Consider the following 24326-nt stretch of genomic DNA (forward strand, 5'->3'; position numbering starts at 1 on the left):
AGGAACTATACAGCTGGAGGTCATTGAGACCATAGTCTGAGATGTCTCATCTCTTCAAGTAGCCTCATGTATATATTGAAAAGAAGGAGACAGATTAGACCTCTCTGGGATGCCACATGGAAATGTTCCTGAAGAGGTATGACCCTCTGGAACCTAGTGGAAGGAATGACTAGAGCCCTTGTAATGCTGGTGTATGTACTCTAGCCATATCATACAAATAGATCAAAAGCACCTTGTGATCAATTGTGTCAAAAGAGATTTAACAGTGTGAGCACTGAGACTGGATCTCTATTATAGCCATGAGAAGATAATCCATTAGCACTATCAAGGCTTGTGTCCATGTATAAATTTCCTGTATCGAGTATTGGTGAGGGTCAAGTAGACTATTGCATTTTTCAGGAAGGCTGGAAGGTTTGCTTTCTGTAAAGGTGATGTTAATAATTTCAATGGCATTGAATTGAGTTCTGTTTGGCTTTCACCAGTCAGGGGGACAGGAGTGTTCCTTGTTTTGCAAGTGGGAGCTCAACATTTTTTAGCAACAGAGAGTCCTGTGGCATCTTTAAGACTAACAGATGTATTGGAGCATAAGCTTTCGTGGGTGAATACCCACTTCATCAGACGCATGTAATGGAAATTTCCAGAGGCAGGTATAAATATGCAGGCAAGAATCAGTCTGGAGAAAACGAGGTTAGTTCAGTCAGGGAGGGTGAGGCCCTCTGCTAGCAGTTGAGGTGTGAACACCAAGGGAGGAGAAACTGCTTTTGTAGTTGGCTAGCTATTCACAGTCTTTGTTTAATCCTGATCTGATGGTGTCAAATTTGCAAATGAACTGAAGCTCAGCAGTTTCTCTTTGGAGTGTGATCCTGAAGTTTTTTTGCTCCAGACTGATTCTTGCCTGCATATTTATATCTGCCTCTGGAAATTTCCATTACATGCGTCTGACGAAGTGGGTATTCACCCACGAAAGCTTATGCTCCAATACATCTGTTAGTCTTAAAGGTGCTACAGGACTCTCTGTTGCTTTTTACAGATCCAGACTAACACGGCTACCCCTCTGATACTTAACATTTTTTAGGGCTTCTTTCATCATATGCAATGGAACCAGACTTGGGTGGCAGGGTGGTGGTTGCTTTCTAATGTGACTAAGTTTTCTGTCTCAGAAAGTTCATCTTAAATTGAATTTTCTGTGGAATTGGTGGCATTTGAGAGTACCAGCACTTTTCTCCACTCCAATCTTGATCTATAGAGCCAAAAAGCCAGAGGATGACTTGGTTGGACTTCTGAGCCCCACAAAGACAGAACCAATCTCACAGGGCCCAATACAACATCTGTGCCTCCCCACTGAGCAGCCTGACCTGGTCCCATAGTGGCAACCTGGTCTGCTAGGGTGCTAATGTGGGGCCCAGGCTTCTTCCATCCTGGATCTTGTTGGCACTGTTCAGGCTGAGACATCACTGCAACTGTTATATTCAGGTCATGTTTACAAACTTTTCTTCACAACCATGAGGGTCAGAAACTTTTGAAATGAAAGCTGAGGCTCTGCTGCCATCACAGGACTTTGGGAGGCAGAGCCCTAGGCAAATGGCTAATTGTGTCTATATTGTGCCCACACACACACCCAAACACACACATTCAAGCCTTGCATATGTGTTCAGTGGAGTGAGTCACAAGAGCCTGTAAGAAATCCCTGGTTTCTATGCAAGACAAGATATCAGATGTTAGAATGGCTCTCCTTTGCAAACCACGTCAAAGACATACAGTTAGTTCCTCTCTAGTAAGTTTTCAACTTATTTGACTGGAGACCTTTAGGTTACTGCTATCCTCTATAGGTAGAAACATATGAAGTGTTATTCTGATACATTATTTTAAAAAAAAATGTAGCATTAAGAACAAACAAAATAACAAAGGGATCAGTTGAGAGAAGTTGTTTTTTCTGAAGGAAAATGCCCATTTACCAAGTACCTGAAATTACTCCAAGTCTACAGCTTGCATATAAAGAGGTTTTGTATGATTTAAGAAGTTGGGGATTTTTAAAAAAACACATGACCTACAAAATCTGAGTTGTGTATGTTTTGTAATAGTTACTGATGTTTTTTTTAACATTATCACTCTGGGTGGTGAGTGCCCATTACTCTAAGAGTTGACAATGTAGTAAGTAGTTTGTTCTCGCAGATGCTGGAGAAAGGTGAAGCTGTATGCCTTTTCATGTTACCATGGTACTGAAAATGGAATTCATCTGACTTCTAAGGAATTTCTAAGATATGAGTTTATATGGGAAATCGCAAATACATGTTTTTTGTCACTAGCATTAAAATAATTTTGTATTTCAAATGCTGAAGAAATAAACTGTAAAGCTCTTGTATGCTGTAAATATATATGCTGGAGGGAAGGTTTAAGCAAGTCAGTGTTGTGACTGTACTTTTCTAACCAGAAAATCAGTTTTTAAATAATCAAAAACTGAAACTTTAAAAAAAAAAAAAAAAAAAAAGTAGAATAAAATTCCTTAAAGAAGTTACACTTGAGTCTATTAGCAACCATATATATTTAGGTAGACAAAAAAGCTAAGCTACTGTAGCTGCTTGTCTGCGTAGTAATTTGTGTAGTGATTTGTTTACATTATAATGTTACTGCTTTCTGTAATAACTTTTTACGGGTTTTAAGAACCCCATTCAAATCAGTAAAAGTTAGAATTACAACTAAACATGTAGTAATCTTTTTAAAGTAGAAGAGTTTATGTTCTGAGGACCAAGGCTATCTACTAACTTTGTATTATATCCTATTTAACTTTAGTGTTGCAACATTCTGCTCAGTGGGACCATTTTCTGACCTTTTTGTAATTCCTAATGTCCCTCCAGGTGTCTAAGAAAGACTTCTAGTTTGATTATTGATACTGGTTTATCTTTTTTTGGAAGAATAAAAGTTGACTGGTCAAGCAAGTTGCAAATATTTCAAAAAAAATATTTAATGTTTAAAAACTCTTGATTTATGATGTATTGTGACATATTACATTATTAGTTTTTTTAAACAGAGGATTCAAATTGGGATAGAAAACATAGTATTTCTTTTTCTTTTTTTTAATTTTTGCTACTCCTGCTTCCAGTATAGACTACTGCCATAAATAGAATAATATGGCAGTTCCTATGTTCTTATTGAGGAAAGCCAGTTGTGTAGGAAGCCACTTAATCGGTATTAGGGGCCCATTCCACCTCTAGTTGAAGTCGATGGCATAAAACTCTCATAAATTTCAGTGCTGCTGGATCAAACCCTATGTTTAAAGATACCCTGGCAACAAGTTTAAGATGTATCCTTTGAAAATAATACATAAAACATTATATAGTTATAAATGAACAGAAGCATCATAATATTGATGTTTTTTTCTGCTGTAGATGTCCCTACTAGCAAGTTTCTATGGTGTATATGTACACAGACCATTATCTTTGAACTGAACTGAATTATATTTCATAATTTTTTTTTAAAGGGAAAGGAAAGTAATCAAATGTATTGTTCGGATAGTGGAGGTGCTTTGACTAGATGTTAACCCTTTTCCAAATGAAGTATAGTTTCAGTGCTAAAAAATAATATTATAGTTTTTATTAAAATGCATGGAAAACAGCATATTTAAAAAACTGGATTTGTGTTTTGTATATTTTCTCAATTTTTAAACAGTCTGCGTCTAATGGTACCTCCTAATACCAGTAATGTTCAGTAAGTAATTTCATAAAGGAAATACCTCAACCTGAGCAAATATTTTTTCCTGTTAATTGTCAAGTTAATTGAAAATATGTCTTCTTTGATATTGACTATGAAGTGCTATAAACTGAACTGAGCCAAGCAGCAATGTCATTACATAAATTTAAACCATGCTTTGAGTGGTATGCTGATTTACTAAAAGAGAATTGACGTCAGTATTTATGAATTATTCCAGGGGCTCCTTATGAGTGTTAATGTGCATTATGGAATCACTGCTCATTTTGCTCAATGGGACATTTTCCTTGTGACTCTTTTGCTGTAAATTGAATTTTCAGTGTGAAGCCAAATTAAAATAAACACACAACAAAGTGCTTGGTTTTCTTTTGCTTTTTTGCTTTAAGTTTTTGATTAACCACAATGGTCACAATAATCAGAAAGGATATAAATGTTAAATAATATGTCAAATTAAATCCCTATACAGCAATCAAAATCCTTTACTGGTATAAACCCTCAAAGGAAACATGGAAGGGAGCTTGAAATGTACATGATTCTTGTAAGTACTGTATAAAAAGGGGAATATCAAGTAGGAGTAAGAAGATGGTATTATTTATATAGAGAGCATTAGTGTGAGCAATACTAGAATATTGTGTTCAGTTCTGGTGTCCACACTTCAAAAAGGATGTTGAAAAATGGGAAAGCGTTCAGAAAAAAGTGATTCAAGGTCTGGAAACAATTCAAGGACTGGAAAATAAGCCTTACAATGATAGACTAAAGAAGCCCAATCTATTTAGCTTATCCAAGATAAAGTTAAGAAGTGACTTGATCACACTCTACAAGTATCTATGTGACTAAGAGATTTCAGATAGTAGAGAATTCTTTAATCTAACAGACAAAGGCATAAAAAGATCCAAGGGCTGGAAGCATTCAAATTGTTAATAAGGCACACATTTAACAGTGAAGGTAAGTAAGCTATTGGCCCCTTACTGAAACTTTGGTTGGCCCTCTCCAACCAAACACGGAGAAAGGGGAAGGGCTGAAGAGAAGTCAAGATCCTGAGACTAACAGTCCCCAGGGCCAATGGGAAGAGAGCTCCAACTCAGCCAGATTGAAAGGGCGGGTAGATCAATGAGGGAGTTGAGAGCCCAGGGCCCATTCTCTGTGAGAGCTGGAGCTGCCAGGACAGAGTAAGGCAGAACCAGGGAGAGTGCTGCAGCCCAGAGGCAGATCTGAGCTGGAGGCAAAGCAACAGCTCAGAGCCAAAGCAGCAGAGACCGGCCACACTGATGGTGAACCAGGACTGAACTACAGTGGGGAGCTGCAGGGCTAGAACCAGGATAGCAGAAGGCTGGTCATGCCACAAGTAATACTGGAGCTGAGCACAGTGAGCGGCTGGGGAGAGCAAAGTGGGGACCCTGGGCAGAGAGGGCCAAACACAGGAAGATATTGCCAGACAAGAGGGCCATGAAAGCTGGACTTCTGGGGGCGGGAGTGCAAACCTGACAGGAGAGCCAATACTGAAAAGGGTCTCACCATCTTGATCCTGAGGGTGTGTTGCCACCACCAGAGCAGGTGTCTTACCCATGGTATCACAGCAGCAAATCCAGGTCCTGGGAAAGAGGCCTGGGACATCGGACAAGGTAAGCTCCCAGACTACTGCACTGGGCAGCACAATATGGGGAAGAGGTGACCAGCTCTCTGTGGAGAAAGAAGTGGTTCAGGACTATTTAGAAAAGCTGGACGAGCACAAGTCAATGGGGTCAGATGCACTGCACCCGAGGGTGCTAAAGGAGTAGACGGATGTGATTGCAGAGCCATTGGCCATTATCTCGGGCAATCGAGGGAGGTCCTGGATGACTGGAAAAAACCTAATGTAGTGCCCATCTTTAAAAAAGGGAAGAAGGAAAATCCGGGGAACTACCGGCCAATCAGCCTCATCTCAGTCCCTGGAAAAATCATGGAGCAGGTCCTCAAGGAATCATTTTTGAAGCACTTAGAGGAGAGGAAAGTGATCAGGAACAGTCAGCATGGATTCACCAAGGGCAAGTCATGCCTGACTAACCTAATTACCTTCTATGATGAGATAACTGGCTCTGTAGATGAGAGGAAAGCAGTAGATGTGTTATTCCTTGACTTTAGCAAAGCTTTTCATACGGTCTCCCACTGTATTCTTGCCAGCAAATTAAAGAAGTATGGGCTGGGTGAATGGATTATAAGGTGGATAGAAAGCTGCCTAGATCATCGGGCTCAACGGGTAGTGATCAATGGTTCCATGTCTAGTTTGCAGTCAGTATCAAGCGGAGTGCCCCAAGGGTCGGTCCTGGGGCCAGTTTTGTTCAATATCTTCATTAATGATCTGGAGGATGGCGTCGACTGCACCCTCAGCAAGTTTGCAGATGACACTAAACTGGGAGGAGTGGTAAATACGCTGGAAGGTATGGATAAGATACAGAGGGACGTAGACAAATTAGAGGATTGGGCCAAAAGAAATCTGATGATGTTCAACAAGGACAAGTGCAGAGTCCTGCACTTAGGACGGAAGAATCCCATGCACTGCTACAGACTAGGGACCGAGTGACTAGGCAGCAGTTCTGCAGAAAAGGACCTAGGGGTTACAGTGCACAAGAAGCTGGATATGAGTCAATAGTGTGCCCTTGTTGCCAAGAAGGCTAACGGCATTTTGGGCTGTATAAGTAGGAGCATTGCCAGCAGATCGAGGGATGTGATCAATTCCCTCTATTTGGCATTGGTGAGGCCTCATCTTGAGTGTCCGGTTTTGGGCCCCACACTGCAAGAAGGATGTGGAAAAATTGGAAAGAGTCCAGCGGAAGGCAACAAAAATGATTAGGGGGCTAGAGCATCTGACTGGGATTATTTAGTCTGCAGAAGAGAAGAATGAGGGGGGATTTGATAGCTGCTTTCAACTACCTGAAAGAGGGTTCCAAAGAAGATGGATCTAGACTGTTCTCAGTGATAGCAGATGACAGAACAAAGAATAATGGTCTCAAGTTGCAGTGGGGGAGGTTTACGTTGGATAACTTTTTCACTAGGAAGATGGAGAAGCACTGGAATGGGTTACCTCCTTCCTTAGAGGTTTTTAAGGTCAGGCTTGACAAAGCCCTGGCTATGATGATTTAGTTGGGGATTGGTCCTGCTTTGAGCAGGAGGTTGGACTAAATGACCTCCTGAGGTCCCTTCCAACCCTGATATTCTATGATTCTATGTAAGGAATAGGCTGTGACTTTTATTGAGTTCCAGAGACTTTCGTTTATGGTGTTCGCCATGCCTTGATCCTTTAACCTTTATCCCTTATTTTTTACCACTGCTGTCTAATAAATTGCATGTGGTTTAAATTCTCTGTAGTGATCACTGGGTCAGGGAAGTGGCCAGTGAGGAGAGAGTACACCAGAGCGGGGACACCCTAGACTCTGTCTTGAGTGACCCACAATGAGACTGGTGGTTAAGCAGCCCAGGGATCCTGGGCCCAGCCTTATTGGGGTTATGAGGACTCTGTCACATGGGGGAGTGGAAGAGGAGTCATCTGATTCCACCAGGATGTTATAGAAGCCAGGAAAATTACGCACGATAGCGGGACCATTCCCCTGCTTACATAATTGGCATCACAAACAGGATCCTATCCATAAGATTCACCCCATTCATTTACTGCTTGGGTTCTGGTAGCACTGTTCAGGTCTGATCAAGGACTCTACCATGGCTGGAATTGAAGAACAACAGGCCCAGTTTCTGAACTTCAGCACAAATTATCAGATCAGGCTGAGGAGTTATGACAAGCTGGAACTGCAGAGAGAGAAGCCTTATCACAGGCTAAGACTGTAATAGATCAACAGACAGTGGAAGCTAAGAAAAACCCTACTGTTAATGTCCCACAGGAGCAGAAGGTCACAGAGTTCAGTTATTTCCCAACTAGACCAGGAGACTTTACGGTAGGGGAGAGGATCAAGTCTGTGAAGGCAGCTATGTGCATGCAAAGAGTACCCAAAGAAGATCACATGTACTTCTTAGAGGAGCACCTCAAGGACCAGGCCAATCCCACAGTACAGTTCATGGTGGACAAGAAAGGTTTGGAAAATATATCTGAACTTCTCCTAGAAGTGTTTTGGAAACAAGGTACCTATAGGAACACGACTAAAGGAGTTCTTTAAGAGAAAACAGGCGTCTGGTGAAACTATCTGGGCATACATATATGACCTCCTGGGAGAGAATAAGCAAAGTGGAGCAGTGAGACCCTAGATGAGTGGCAAATGCAGATATGATCCTAAAAGAGTAATTAGTGCTAGGGCTCTGGGATGACTCCATCTGCCATGAAATGAAAAGGAAGTTTAAAGAAGAGGCCAGTAAGAAGTTCCATGAACTCATGCAAGCTGCCATTATGTGGTCTGAAGGAGAGAGAGATGACCACACACAATACCCAATTTGTACAGCTAATGGCAGTTAATGGATAGTGGGAGGTCTTGAAGCTGATGTAGGGTACATGGGCCAAATAATCCTAGGGCAGTGGGCTCCAACCTTTTTACGTACAAGACCACTTTTTGAATTTAAGTGCAACCCAGGATCTACCCTACTCCTTTCCTGAGGCCCCGCCCCACTCCATCCCCCCTCCCTCTGTCGCTCACTCTCCCCCATCCTCACTCACTTTCACCAGGCTGGGGCAGGAGGGGGGTGCGGGCTCTGGCTGGGGCCGAGGGGTTTGGAGTGAGGGAGGGGGTAGGGGTGCAGGAGGGGATGAGGGGTGCAAGCTCTGGGAGGGAGTTTGGGTGCAGGAAGGAGTGCGGGCTCTGGGAGGGAGTTTTTTGCAGGAAGTGGCTCCAGGCTGGGGCAGAGTTGGGGGGTAGGAGGGAGTATGAGGTTCTGGCTCTGGGAGGGGGCTCACTGCTGGGGGTTGGGGTTCCGCAAGCAGAGACTCCTGTCCCCCCACCCGAGGGGCGCAGGGGCATGCTGGCCGGTTCCAGGAGTGGTGTGGGGCTGAGGCAGGCAGGGAACCTGCCTTAGCCCTGCTGCAGTACCAGATTTTTAGTGGCCGAAAATCACGATCAACTGTCAGAAGCTCCAGGATCGACCAGTTGATCACAATCTACCGGTTGGTGACCACTGTCCTAGGGAAATGCATCTTTATCCTCAAAGACACAGCTCTAGAGAAGACTCTAATAGTGAATAGGGTACCGAGAATTCTAAGAATGAGTATTATAAAACAGCTGAAAGAATTACTACTGGTAGGAGAAGGAATGCAGGAGATGAACTGTCATGTGCAACCTAAGAAGGATGCTACACTGAAGCAGGCACTGGTCCACTGGTCCAAGCAGATAAACAGGGTCATATCCTGGGTCCCATTGGAGAAGTCGGCTATGTTAAAGTGGCAGAAAGATAGAAGATGGTTATAACTCCCTGGAGTGAGATTATTGACGGATGCTGCCAGATACCAGGAAACACTGTCGGGTACCGACTACTTGTAGAGACGACACCTGGAGCCAGACTCCCTAAGGGGCTCTTCATTGCAAATGTACTCACTAATGCTCCCAAAGGAAAAGTGCCACTAGGGCTGCTACACTCAAGTGTGAAGGCCGTAAAGGTGTGCCCTCAAACCAAAATTCCAGAGATAGAGTGACCTGAAGGAGGGTGGCACTGGAAGATGGGGATGAACTAAAGGTGGAAAAGGAAGCACAGTTTATCCCTTTGCTAGTGACACAGGGCAGAATGCTACCAGTTCCGGTCCAAATAGATATCCAAGTGTTAACCCCTACAAAGGTTGGCCATTTGTGGGCACCACTAGAGAAACATCAAGAGGTCTTCTCCAGGGCTGAGTGAGACTTTGGTTACACCACCACAGTGACAAACCAAATACTCACTGGAAATGCTGTCCCAATAAAGCAGAGGATCTCACTGCAAGTGTTACAAGAGGTAAAAAGACACATCAAGGACCTAATGGCTCAAAGTGTCCTTAAGGAAAGCCACAGCCTGCATTTATTATAATCAAAAAGGATGGTGGGGTGCAATTCTGCTGTGACTACAGGAAACTGAGTTGATTTTAAGGATGCCTACCCTCTACCCCGGGTGGAAGAATCACTGGATGTGTTAGGAAGTGTGAGATTGTTTTCAACTCTCAGTCTGATATCTGGTTACTGCCAGGTTGCGGTGGAAGACCAAGACCAGGTAAGCACAGCTGTAACAATTCCTTTTGGGCTATTTAAATGGACCCATGTGCCAATTGGCTTGTGCAATGTGCCCCTTACATTCGAGAAACTAATGTAGGAGGGTGTTGGACATCTTCCTGATAGACATCTTGCTGATATAACTGGATATAACTGGATAATGTTATTGTGCTTTCCAAAGATTTTCAGAGTCATATGGACTTCCAAGGACTTCACTTAACCTTGGAAATTTTCCACAGAGGTACTTGAAAGCTGCTTGTGTTTTCTCAATGGCCTTGACAAAGTTCTTCATCAGACCCAACGTGATGTGTAAGGGTGGTAACAAAATCTTCCTTGATTCCACAAGTGGTGGATGCTGAACACTTTTCCTCCCAGGCTCCAATGACTGTCGCAGTGGCCAGTCTTTCTTGATGTAGTGGGAATCTCTTGCACGACTATTCCATTCGCAGAGAAAACAGCAGTACTTTGTGTATCCAATCTGCAGACCAAGCAAGAGAGCAACAACCTTCAAATCGCCACAAAGCTGCCACTGATGTTGGTCATAGTTTATGCACCTCCAAAATTGTTTCATGTTGTCATAGGTTTCCTTCATATGGACTGCATGACCAACTGGAATTGATGGCAAAACATTGCCATTATGCAGTAAAACAGCTTTAAGACTCATCTTCGATGAATCAATGAACAGTCTCCACTCATCTGGATCGTGAACGATGTTGAGGGCTGCCATCACACCATTGATGTTGTTGCAGGCTACAAGATCACCTTCCATGAAGAAGAATGGGACAAGATCCTTTTGACGGTCACGGAACATGGAAACCCTAACATCACCTGCCAAGAGATTCCACTGCTGTAATCTGGAGCCCAACAGCTCTGCCTTACTCTTGGGTAGTTCCAAATCCCTGACAAGGTCATTCAGTTCACCTTGTTTTATGAGGTGTGGTTCAGAGGAGGAGCATGGGAGAAAATGTGGGTCCTGTGACATTGATAGTTCAGGACCAGAAGTTTCATCCTCTTCCTCTTCCTCGTCTGACTCAAGTAAGAATGATTCTGGTGCATCAGGAACCGGCAGTCCTTCTCCGTGGGTACTGAGCGTATAGCTGATGGAATGTTTGGATAATGCACAATCCACTTTTTCTTCTTTGACACACCTTTCCCAACTGGAGGCACCATGCAGAAGTAACAATTGCTGGTATGATCTGTTGACTCTCTCCAAATCATTGGGACTGCAAAAGGCATAGATTTCCTTTTCCTGTTCAATCACTGGCGAAGATTTGTTGCACAAGTGTTGCAGCATATGTGTGGGGCCCACCTCTTGTCCTGATCTCCAATTTTGCAGCCAAAATAAAGGTGATAGGCTTTCTTAACCATCGTGGTTATACTGCACTTTTGTGATGCAAAAGTCACTTCACCACAAACATAGCAGAAGTTATCTATACTGTTCACACAAGTACGAGGCATCTCTGCTCACTTTGGCTAAACAGAAATGTGTCCCTTTGCAAAATCAAACACTGACAAATAAGAGAGCACGACACTGTATGATTTCTAGAGCTGATATAGGGCAATTTGTTCAGCAGAGTGATGTAAGCTTTGTTATGATTGCATCATCCATGACTTCTAGGAATAACATGATGCAATTCATATCATGTATGACGTAATATCAGCTTCAGATTGCATCAGTCATTGTTTTGCCTAAAAAGCAAGAACTGTCCAAACCCAGTCATAGATTTATTCATAGATCCAGTCAAAGATGTATTTTAGTCATTTCTGGTTTAAATTGAGATCCCTCCCCTTTATAACTCACTTATCCTCCGCCATTCCCAAGTCAAGGGTCGTATATACTGACCCAACAGCATATCTTGAAAACTAGAGCCAATCAACAATTTTAAGCATCATTTTTGTTCTCAGTGACCCAGAATTAGTAAAGTTTGACTACATTTATTTCAGAAGCATTTTGGCTGTAGAGCAGTGTTATCTTTTGTTTTAGCTTGTGAATTTTCCCTATGCTAAGAGGTGATTTTATTCCTGTTTTGTAACTAGAAAGCGGAGTCAGAGGGGAATCCTCTGTGTTTTAAATCTTTTTATTTACCCTGTAAAGTTGCCTTCCATCCTGATTTTGCAGGTGTGATTCTTTTACTTTTTTTTTTTTTTTAAATAAAATTCTTCTTTTAAGAACCTGATTGATTTTCAGTGTCCTAAAAACCAAGGGGTTTGGTCTGTACTCACATTGTATATTATTCTCAAGCCTCCCCAGGAAAGGGGGCGAAGGGGCTTGGGGGAATATTTTGGGGAAACAGGGACTCCAAGTGGCCCTTTTTCCTGAATTTTTGTCTAAATCACTTGGTGGTCAGGGCCGCCCAGAGGATTCAGGGGACCTGGGGCAAAGCAATTTTGTGGGCCCCTTCCATAAAAAAAAGTTGCAATACTATAGAATACTGTATTCCCGTGGGGGCCCCTGTGGGACCCGGGGAAAATTGCTCCACTTGCTCCCCACCCCCCGGGCGGTCCTGGGAAAAATAAACATTTAAAAACCTTCCGCATCTCAGCACAAACCCAGTTTTGAGAAAATTTCTTTTCAAGTCACCTTTACAAGGTATCACTGGTTCTCAGTATCAGCTAGTGCTAAAAGGCACTAAAGCTCATTAAAAGGGTTGGACAAATATTTTCCGTCAAAACTTTTTTTGGATCGAAAACTAGGGGTTTTTAAAAAGCAGAAAAAATCTCGGACAATATCTGCTTTCCTTCAAAATTTGTTGTTTTTTTTTCTATTGAAAAGCTGAAATAAGTCTGCCAAAACCTGAACATGATTTGGGGTTTCAGAAGTGTGTGGCCAAATATTTGCTGCTTGCTGTATTTGATTGTTTAAAGAAACAATAAAAAAAATTCTGCTTAAAAAAAATCCAAAGCTTTTGAATTTTAATGGAGTTAGATGGCTTGCCTCCTTGATCTTTTCCAGCAAAAGCACACACAACAACAGACAAAGACTTTCCTCCCTCCCAGATTTAAAAGTATCTTGTCTCCTTATTGGTCCTGTTGGTCAGGTGTCAGCTAGGTTATGTGAGCTTCTTAACCCTTTACAGGTAAAAGAGGAATTAACCCTTAACTGTATGTTTATGACACACTCTAAAAGCTTATCAGATGTCACCGCTCAATCTGATGGGGGCCCTAGTAAGTCAAAGTCCTTCCAGCCCTTCTGGAAGGGTTGCCTCTTCGGTCAGAAGGACTTGTCTGCTTGCTGAATCAAAAGAAGGCCCTGAGTCAGTTTAAATGCAGACTTTTTATGCCAAACATACTTTCTTAGTCTGTTGGTCTCTGGAAAACCTAGTTTGAACCGGTTTATGCAAGCGTCCCCAGGCATGGTACCTCTCTGGAGGTCTTTACAACCTGAGTGATTCACCTTAAATCACCATCCACTGCTTTTAGTTCCTGGAGGAGCTGTGGTATCATTCCCCCTCACTCTCCTCCACTGCCCCAAGTTGCATACAGTTTCTGGCCCACAGTGATACCTAAACCATTCATAAGCTTAATACAGTATGTATCCCCAGAGATACTGCACAAGGTTGCATCATATGGCATAACAACCTAGTATGATATTAGTCTCTTTTGTAGCTGCATCATATTGTTGACACATTCTCTTTGTAATTCACTATAATCCCCAGATCCTTTCCAGCAGTACTATTGCCTAGCTAGTTATTCCCCATTTTGTAGTTATGCATTTGATTTTTCATTCCTAAGTGTAGTACTTTGCACTTGGTTTTTATTGAATTTCATCTGCTGATTTCAGATCAATCCTCCAATTTATCAAGGGCATTTCAAATTCTAATCCTGTCCTCCAAAGTGCTTTCAACCCCTCCCAGCCTGGTGTCATCTGCAAATTGCATAAGTGAACTTTCAATTCCATTATCCAATTGATTTATGAAAATATTGAATAGTACTGGACCCCTGTGAGACCCTGCTGGACACATTTCCCCAGTTTGAAAGTGTATCATTGATAACCATTCCTTGATTACTGTCCTTCAACCAGTTTTTCACCCACCTGCACATGACTGAGCCATAGAAGGCAGGCCAAGCACATACTTGGCTAAAATAATGTAGAAATATCTTGTGGTTAATCTGAAGAGCAGAAATACACTATTTTTCTTCTTTGACCAAGGAGTGACTCAGTTATAGGTCAGAAGGAGGAATGTGCTCATGCCATCCAGCAAAAGTAAGTTTCAGCCAGATATCTAGGCACTGGGACAGAGGCTGGGTGAGAAGCTGAGAGTTAAGGTAAGCAAGCTATATTTAGCAGGTGCCCCCTATGAGACTGAACTCAGGCCAGTGGGCCATTCAGGTTAGGCATAAGGAGCATACAAAAGCCTGTGCGGTTACAACTAAAGCTGGGTGATTTTTTTGCTCAATCAAAACAACATTTAAGAAAAAATGAGTAGAAAAATGTTGTTTCATTCAACTTTTGTTTTCCACTTAAATTAAAGTATTTAAAAATGGTTTTCATTGAGCTTTTCCTCTCTTGGGCTTTCCTTCTCCTTTCCTTCTTTTCCCTCTTGGGGTAGGGAGAAAAAAAGGTAAAGAGGGAGAGAAAGGAGGCAGGGTAGAGGGGTAACAACAAATTGAAAACCTTGGAGGCTTTTTTGGTTCTTGTTTCACCAAGAAGCAGAAAAACAAAAACAAACAAACAAATAAAAACCCTTCTAAACATTTCAAATGAAATGAGAATATTTTAGAATCCCTGACCCATCCTGCTCCTTGTCCCCTGACTACCCCCCGTTCTGTGCCAAGAAGTGACCCGCACGCAGACTGTTTGCGCTGCTTGGGAGAAACCCATATCAGCTAAAGGTGCAAGATTTGCAAGTCGTTTAAGTCTCGGACCAAAAGAGAAAGGGACATTAAGCTCCAGGCCATCCTGATGGAGTCGGCGCTGACCCCGACCCTGGCACGCCGCTCCAAACCGGTACCCGGCACCGCTCCCTATCCACGGGGCACGCCAAGAGGGCCAAGAAGATTCCCTCTTCGCAGTGGCACCGAGGGAAATCTGGGACAGAGGCTAGGCCCATGTTGGGCAGTCCTTGATCCCCAGCAGGCCCCAGGCCTCCAACTCAACTTGAGCGGAGTAGCCCGGCCCCTTCGGAACAGGCCTCTCCAAATGTCCAGATACCTTCCACGCCTGAAGCCCTCCAGGTGGCCTGGGACGTCATGTCCATGCCGATGCCCGGAGCGCCGCCGATGTCAGCCCCGCGCTGCAGAGGCAAGCCGCCGCTGGGGTATCCGCTGTCGCCTCCGGCCCAGTTCCGGTCTCAAGAATGTTCCCGACGCTCATCACCGCCTGGTAACTGCTCGGGACAGAGTCCAGGTGGATTGCCTTCAACGCTACCCAGACTGTCTGTCTGGGTTCCGGTCGGCCGGGACTCGTGGCACCGATCGTCCTCAAGGAGCGAATATTGATGGGACCACAGTGGGCGTCGCCGTCGGTCCTTGTCTCAGAGAGGGTACCACAGTCGGTCACGGCACGGTCATCGACACTGTTCCCGCTCGGACTCCCACTCCAAGTCTCCGCCAAGTCATCGCAGCCCCGGGCGTCGATCACCGTCTCGCCCTCGCGGGTCCACTCTTCGAGGCCGTTTGCGGAGCAGCTATTACCGTCAGTACCGGTCCTCCATGTTGAGATCGCGCTCCTGTGGCCATCATAGATCCCAGCACCGCTGCTCCTCCTGGTCCAGGGACAGCAGCAGATCTTACGCCAGCTCAGTCTCCATCCATAGCCGTCCTTCGATGGGCCAGGCCAGCCAACCTGGACAGCCGGCCCCACCGGTGCCACATCAGGTGCAGTGGCACCAAGTGTCGTGGTCAGTCGAATGATACCAGTGGGCACTGTGCCCTCCGGTGCAGCCCCCGGTAGGAGCTCGCTCGGTGCCCAGAACTTCGGAAGCACCATCGGCCTCCCTCTCCAGACTCCCGAGAAAGGAGTCGGTGGGACGTACGTCCTCGGCATCGTGCCTGGAGTCCAACCAGATGGTGGACTCTCCGGTGCCAGCTGACACCCAGAGCACCGCACCAGCCTCTTTGCCCCGGCCGGTGGAGGCGATTGCGGCCCCTCCCTCCTCCATCCCGCAGGAGGACTCTAGGGCCCACCAAGAACTCTTAAAGAGGGTGGCAGCAAGCCTACAACTCCAGGCAGAGGAGATGGAGGAGCCCTCAGACTCTCTATTTAACGTGTTGTCCCCATCGGCACGGGTAGGTGGCCTTGCCTCTCCATGAAGGGGTGGCTAAGATTTCAAATGCCCTATGGCAAACACCGGCCTCGTTGGCCCCCATCTCTAAAAAGACGGAACGCAAGAACTTTGTACTCACTAAGGGGCATGAGTACTTGTATACTCACCCGGCGCCCAACTCCTTGGTGGTCGAGTCGGTCAACCATAGGGAACAGCAGGATCAGCCAGCCCCAGCCCCAAAGAACAAAGACTCTCAGAGACTGGAGTCTTTCAGAAGGAAAATTTATTAATCTTCGAGCTTCCAGTTATGAATGGCGAACCTTCAGGCTCTCCTGGGCCGGAACGAATTCAATCTGTGGGGCTCCCTGCCTAAGTTTGAGGACTCCCTCCAGGAGCGCTCTAGGAAGGAGTTTAAGGCGCTAGTGGAGGAAGGGACAGCGGCCGCTAGGGCATCCCTGCAGGCAGCCTCCACGGTGTCCATGACATGGGCGTCATGGCTCCTGCTCTCTGGGCTGTCCAGCGAGGCGCAGTTTTCCATGCAGGATCTCCAGTTTGATGGAAAGCTGTTTGCGGAGGAAAGAGATACAAGGCTGCATGGCATGAAAGACTCCCGCATGACCCTCCAGACTCTGGGCCTCTATGTCCTGGATCCGGCAAAACCTAAATTCAAGCCACAGCAGACTCCTGCCCAGGCTGCCCTCCCAAAGTATGAGGCCACCCATAAGAAGCAGCGGGACTATAAGAGACGCTCTCAGAGGCAGTCTCAACCTGCCCCCCAGCCTGGGTCCTCCAAAGGCAAGCAGGTGGGGAAAAGGCGTTTTTGATGGGATGCTATGGGGCACCCCGCCAGTCCTCATCAGGGATCCATCCCCAATAAAGCTTCCCTTCTCCAACCGGTTGTGTGCTTTCCTCCCAGAATGGTCACAGCTAACCTCAGACCAATGGGTCTTCAACACCATTTCCCGGGGTTACACCCTCCAGTTTACTTCCTCTCTGCCCAACCACCTCCATCCCCCATTCCTCTTGGGGGACCCCTCTCACGAAGTTCTGCTCGAGCAGGAGGTGGGGCGGCTCCTAGGACTAGGAGCGATAGAGGCGGTGCCAGAGGAGTTCATGGGCAAGGGGTATTAGGAGGGGGGGAGGGATAGGGGGGAGGGATAGCTCAGTGGTTTGAGCATTGGCCTGCTAAACCCAGGGTTGTGAGTTCAATCCTTGAGGGGGCCACTTGGGGATCTGGGGCAAAATCAGTACTTGGTCCTGCTAGTGAAGGCAGGGGGCTGGACTCGATGACCTTTCAAGGTCCCTTCCAGTTCTAGGAGATGGGATATCTCCAAATTACTCCCGTTATTTCCTTATCCCACAGGCCAAAGGGGGGCTCAGGCCCATCCTGGACCTCCAAGGTCTGAACCAGTACATGGTGAAGCTCTCCCTGGCCTCCATCATCCCCTCCCTGGATCCCGGGGACTGGTACGCTGCCCTTGATCTACAGGAGGCATACTTCCACATTCACATATTTGAGGGGCACAGACGCTTCCTCCGTTTCGTGGTGGGACAGAATCATTACCAATTCACAGTCCTCCCGTCAGGTCTATCCACTGACCCCAGGGTGTTTACAAAATGCCTGCCGGTGGTAGCAGCCTACCTCGGATGGCAGGGGGTCCAGATATTCCCCTATCTGGACGATTGGCTTGTCAAGGGCACCTCAGTCACAAGGTTCCCGGTGACAGCAGCCAGGGTTTGCCTGCAACTCTTGGGTCACATGTCAGCATGCACGTACGTGGTCCGTCACACCACACTCAGGATGAGGTCCCTCCAGCTCTGGTTGGCCTTGAAGTTCTTCCAGGCCACGGACAGGATGGACAAAGTCTTCATCATGCCGGACTCTGTGATCACCTCCCTACAGTGGTGGTCCGCCCCAAACAACATGCTCCAAGGGGTCCCGTTCTGGGACAGGGCCCCGTCATTGGAGCTGGTGTCCGACGCGTCGGACCTGGGTTGGGGGGCCCATGTGGGGAACTTTCAGACCCAAGGTCTGTGGTCAGCTCAAGACCTGACCCTACATATAAATGTCAAGGAGCTCAGGGCGGTGCGGCTGGTGCGTATGGCCTTCCGCTCGCACCTGGAGAGCAAGGTAGTCAGGGTCCTCACGGACAACACAGCCTTGATGTTCTATATCAACAGGCAAGACAGGGCCCGATCCTCTGTCCTCTGCCGCGAAGCCCTCACGCTGTGGAACTTCTATATAGCCCACGACATCACCTGAAGGCCTTCCACCTACCGGGCGCCCAGAACAAGATAACTTGAGCAGGGACTTTTCCTCGCAACATGAGTGGTCCCTCCACCCGGAAGTGGCCCATCAGCTCTTCCAAAGGTGGGGAACTCCCCAGGTGGACCTATTCGTGACTTGGCAGAACTGGCGATGCCCCTGGTTCTGCTCCGGGGGGGCCTGGGGAGGGGCGCTATCTCTGAATGCCTTTCTCCTGTCCTGGTCAGGCCGGCTTCTCTACACCTTTCCCTAATCAGCAGGGTCCTGGAGAAGATAAAGTCCTCCTGATTGCCCCGGCGTGGCCCAGGCAGCATTGATACGGGACCCTGACGGGCCTGGCGGTAGCTCCACCCTGGCTGTTCCCGCTCCACCCAGACCTGCTCTCTCAGGACCAGGGCTGCCTCCTCCATCCCAGCCTAGCGGCTCTTCACCTCACAGTGTGGCTGCTCAGTGGTTAGGTGGAGAGGAAAGGACATGCTCGAACCAGGTTCAGCACATCCTCAAAAGTAGACGGCCCTCCACTCGCCGCGCTTATTTGGTGAAGTGGTCCCGGTTTTCTAGGTGGGCGGCAGACCAGGGTGTCTCCCCAGTGACAGTCCCAATCCAGCTTATCCTTGATTACCTCCTCCACCTGAGGACCCAGGGCCTGGCGCCCTCGTCGATCAGGGTGCACCCAACAGCCATATCGGCCTTCCATCCACTGGTGCAAGGGCACACAGTATTTTCCCATGCTATGATTGACCAGTTCCTTAAGGGTTTGGACCATCTTTTTCCGTATTCTAGACCCCCGGTCCCGCAGTGGGACCTAAACCTGGTATTGGCTCATCTCACAGGGTCTCTGTTTGAACCACTAGCCACGTGCTCCTGGTCTCACCTCTCCTGGAAGGTGGCCTTCCTGATTGCAATCACATTGGCCAGGCGAGTCTTGGAGCTCAGGGCCCTGGCCTCCATACATCGTCTTTCATAAGGACAAGGTCCAGCTCCGCCCACACCCTGCGTTCCTCCTGAAGGTGGTCTCCGCTTATCACATGGGTCAGGACATTTTTCTGCTGGTCCTCTGCCCCAAGCCTCACGCATCCAGTGAGGAGCGCCGTCTCCACACGCTTGATGTGCGGTGGGCTCTGGCTTTCTACCTCGAGCGGACTAAGCTGTTCAGAAAATCCTCACAACTATTGGTCGCCTTGGCTGAGCGCATGAGGGGCCAGCCGATTTCCACTTAGCAGCTTTCCAGTTGGATCATTTCATGCATCCGTTCCTGTTATGAATTGGCGGGTGTTCCTCCGCCACCCATTGTGAGGGCACACTCGACTCGGGCACAGGCCTTGTCGGCTGCCCTTGTGGCCCACGTCCCCATCCAGGACATTTGGATGGCTGCCACGTGGTCTTCGGTTCACACGTTAGCCTCGCACTATGCGATTATCCCCCAGACCAGGGATGACGCCGGGTTCAGCAGGGCTGTCCTCCAACAGATATAGCTTGGAATCACCTATTGTGGAATACACATGAGCAATCACTCGAAGAACACCACTTACGGAAAAGGTAACTGTCTTTTTGTCGGAGTTGTCTGGCAAGAAGGAACTGAGCGTGGGGGGGAGTGCGCAGCTCCCCTTATACCGCGCCAGGCAGGCACTACTCCAGGGGTCGCGGGGGTGCTCCCCCCCACAGGTACTGCTAGGGGGAAAGCTTCTGGCACTGGTGCACGTGGCAAGCACGCACACCTACTGTGGATCAGACATGAGCAACACATCTCGAAGAACACCACTTACGGAAAAGGTAACTGTCTTTTTGGTTGAACAGGAGCAGTTCCTGACTATGACCAATGATGATGTAAAACAGTGTTTATGGGATAAGAAAATGGACTCAGCAGAAAGTCTTGCTGCTTATGCTGATCAATATGAGCAGTCCCAGACCGTCACAGAGGCGGGGCAAATCGGAACAAAATGGGTGGAGGTAGCAAGAGAGGAACAACCCTGGTCGCAGTTTGGGTGGATACCAGAAGGACACCCCGAGACCACACTATGCCACCGGGGGCAGCCCAAGGACCCACCTACATTCCAAGGAAAACCCCAGACACATTATCATTCCACCACACTATTCTCCAGCAACCCACCTTGCCCCCGTGATCAGTCAGCTGGGCAATGTTTTAAATGTAACGAGTTGGGGCATGTAAAGTCTAACTGCCCCAAGAACCCCAACAGATTACAGTTTATTGCACCGGGGTCACACCAAAAGATCCTCGGGCCCACATGCCTCCCAGATACCTTCAGAGCGAAGGGAAACTGTGAGTGTGGGCAGGAAGAAGGTTATCGCGTGGAGGGACACTGGAGCACAGGTGTCAGCTATCCACCAATCGTTAGTGGACCCCAAATTCATCAACCCAGAGGCCCAAGTGATGATTCAACCCTTCAAGTCAAACTCTTTTGATTTGCCTACAGACAAGTTGCCTATCCAGTACAAGGGCTGGTAAGGAATGTGGACTTTTGCAGTATATGATGATTATCCCATTCCCATGCTGCTAGGGGAAGACTTAGCCAACCATGTGAAGCTAGCCAAGAGGGTGGGAATGGTCACCTGCAGCCAGGCTAAGCAAGCCTTCACACCTATCCCTGTCCCTGAGCTTTCTACAAGGGTCCCGTCTGTGTTACCAGCAACCCAGACTGAGGTGGTGGAACCGGACCCCATGCCAACATCTGCAACAGCAGTAGTGGATCCCGTTGCAGAGACCCAGTCAGAACCAGTCCCAGAACCGGAACTGGCGGACCAACCAACATCAAAACCATTGCCAGCACTGAATCCAGCGCTTGCAACCCTGTCTCCAACTCCAATGCCAAAGGGCACCACTGTGCCTGCATTGGCAGCAGCAGCTAAACCTACATGTAGTGAGGTGGTGTGGCTCCCCGCCGCCCCGGAGGGGGAAGAGCCCATCCAGAGGCCGGAGTGGGTGGAGCTAGGGAGCTCTGAGCCCGCCCCTCAGAGGGTCAGGCGGCGACCTGGAAGGATAAAAGCTCACCCTCACAGCTCAGTCAGGCCCCAGCCGCCAAAGAGACCAGACGTCTCCAGCCTAGCTCATGGGTGGGAAGACCCCGCGCCCAAGGCGGCCGCCAGGACTGGCCGGGCCCGGCCTGCGCCCGCTATCCAGAGGAGCCGCCGGGCCTGCCCTGCGCCCGCTATCTGGAGGAGCCGCCGGACCTGCCCTGCGCCCGCTATCTGGAGGAGCTGCCTGCTGATCAATCCCTGTCCTGATGAACCCATGATCCTGGATCCCCCAGAGACCGACACCAGGACCCAGGACCTGAGGGAGAGTGTGGAAGTAGCCCGGGGGCAGCCGACCCCAGTCTGGCTGCAGCACTGCCAGAGCCTATGTCAGTGTGTTGCGGCCAGAATCCCCACTGACAGCAGCGGGTCTTCTGCCACTGCTAGGGCCCCAGGCTGGGACGCAGTGGAGTGGGTGGCAGTCTCCCCCTCTCCCAGGCCTTTTGAGGCTTGGGCCTACTATTGTTGCTCAGCCCTGACTGAGGGCCTGAGCTTCTGGCTCAGCGTTTGTTGCCCCGCCCTGACCTAGGGCCTGGGCTTAATACTTTGTACTACTGTTACTCAGCCCTGACTGAGGGCCTGAGCCCCTGACGTAGCATTGTTGCCCCGCCCTGAGCCAGGGTCGGGCTTACTGTGTCTTCTAGGACCACAAAGGCTGCCGAGGGAGACCCTGCAGCCGGACGAAGTACCCAAGAACCAGTGTGTAGTGAGCCGGTGTGGCTCCCCACCGCCCCGGAGAGGGTCGAGCTCCGGCAAACCCGTGTACACATGGTACCAGAAGTGGGGAGTGATCCCTTGGCCCCTGTGAGAAGAGGCTTGAGGGGGAAAGACTCCCCAGGAGAACAATGGAGATGGAGCAACTGTTTAAGCTGCTGGCCAAGAGTCAAGAGCGATAGCAGGCCGCCCACGTACAGCAGCAGCAGGCCGCTGCCCAGCTCCAACATCAACAACAGCAGGCCGCCGCTCAACTCCAGCAGCAGCAGCAGCTCATTCAGCAGCTGGGAGACCGGCTGCAACAACTCGTGACAGCGCTGCCGCGCCCCATAGACCTGCGGGGCTGGGTCACCCCGCAGCGCCGTCCCGGTGCGACTAACCAAGATGGGTCCCGACAATGACCCCGAGGCGTTCTTAGTAACGTTCAAACGGGTGGCGCTGGTCACGGGGTGGCCCAGGACCAATGGGCCACCCTTTTGGCCCCCTACTTAACAGGGACTGCCCAGATGGCATACAGGGAGCTGGCTACGGAAGAGGCAAGGGATTATAGCCAGGTGAAGGCCGCAATCTTGGATGCCTTAGATGTCAGTCCCGAGACTTTTCAGTGGCGGTTCCGAAGCCAGACGTACCCCATGGGCACCAGACCCAGGCTGGCGGCCCAAGCTCTGAAGGAGGTGCGTAGGCAGTGGCTACAGCCGGAAACGAGGACGGCGGAGGAGTTTACGGAATAAGTCATCCTCGAACAGTTTGTGCACATCCTCCCAACGCGAGAACGGGCCTGGGTGCTCCGCCACCGGCCAGCAACATTAGCTGCGGCCGTCGCGCTGATGGAAGACTTCCTCGCGGCCGAAACGCCAGTGGGGCCCATCCTCCGAGCTCAAAACCCCGTGCTGGAACTCCCGAACACTGAAAGAAAAGGGGACGCCCCGACCGGACCGCAGAACCTGGCCCACAGGCAAGAGGCCCACCCAGGACCTCGGCTCAGATGCCCGAAACCTCCCCCTCGGCCCGGACTGTTCAACCCCATGCCGAGTGTCATGAGGGTTTCCCGGAGTCCGAGGGGAGCCCCCCAACGTGGCAGTCGCCCTGAACTCAGGTCCTGCTTCCGTTGTGGGAAGTCGGGACACTTGCAACGGGACTGCACGGAAATGGACTGCAGCTTCGGTCAGGTCTGTGCAGGGGACACCAGGGCCCGGCTACCACAGGCTCCCAAGATCACGGTCCCAGTAGTTGTCGGTGACCACCCCACCAAGGCCTTGATCGACTCCAGCTGCAGCCAGACACTGGTTCGCCAGGCGGACCCCCACTTGGGAATAATTCACCTGCAGTGCATCCATGGGGATGTCCGGCCTTACCCTAGTGCCTGGGTCCGGTTAACAGTGACTGGCGTAACCCAACGAATTGTTGTTGGCTTAGCCCCTCGACTTGCGTACTCGGTGATCCGGTCAACCCAGGCCTTGGAAGGACAGTCCCAGGGGGCCCTACCGGAAGAGGAGCACGGGACCCCAGAACCCGAGGCAGGAACTGGAGAAGCCGACAATCCCCTGCCGGGGCCTGCGGTCGAGCTCCTCCTCCATACCGATTTCTGCCGTGACTAGAGAGCTGACCCTACCCTTAGCGGGGCCTATGAACAGCTAGCGGCAGTCGATGGGACCATCATCGATCCCCAACGCGCAACCCAGTGGCCCCACTTCGAACTACGCTGGGACCATCTTTACCAGATCGTCCGTGACTCCCGAACTAAGGAGCCCCAAACCCAACTGCTGGTACCGCGGTGTCACCGGTGTGACGTGATGAAGCTGGCACGACATCCCGCTGCTGGGCATCTGGGCCAGGAGAAGACCCTCGCCCGGATTCTAACGCAGTTCTTCTGGCCTGGTGTTCACCAGGAGGTGAGGGACTATTGTAGCTCCTGCCCGGAGTGCCAGTTAGCCGCTCTGCAATGAGTACCCAAGGCACCCCTGGTCCTCATGCCTATAATAGAAACACCATTTGAACGAGTGGCCATGGACCTGGTGGCCCCCTCCCAAAAAGTGCGTCGGGGTTCCAGTATGTCCTGGTTATTGTGGACTATGCCATCCGTTTCCCAGAGGCCATTCCGTTGCGGAGCACCACCGCCCGGAGCATCGCTGGGGAACTGGTGAAGGTCTTCGCTCGGGTGGGCTTGCCCCAAGAAATCCTAACAGATCAAGGCACTAATTTCACCTCTCGATTGTTACAGCAGGTCTGCAAGCTCCTGGGGGTCAAACAGTT

At 48.9% G+C, this 24326-nt stretch overlaps 1 pseudogene; it reads left to right on the plus strand.

The window, feature by feature from the left end:
- Positions 1-22563: 22563 nt before the first annotated feature.
- Positions 22564-23692, plus strand: LOC117872739 (annotated as a pseudogene).
- Positions 23693-24326: the final 634 nt, after the last annotated feature.

This window comes from Trachemys scripta, chromosome 2 (genome assembly GCF_013100865.1).
Source record: "Trachemys scripta elegans isolate TJP31775 chromosome 2, CAS_Tse_1.0, whole genome shotgun sequence".
In the NCBI taxonomy this organism is placed as follows: domain Eukaryota; kingdom Metazoa; phylum Chordata; order Testudines; family Emydidae; genus Trachemys; species Trachemys scripta.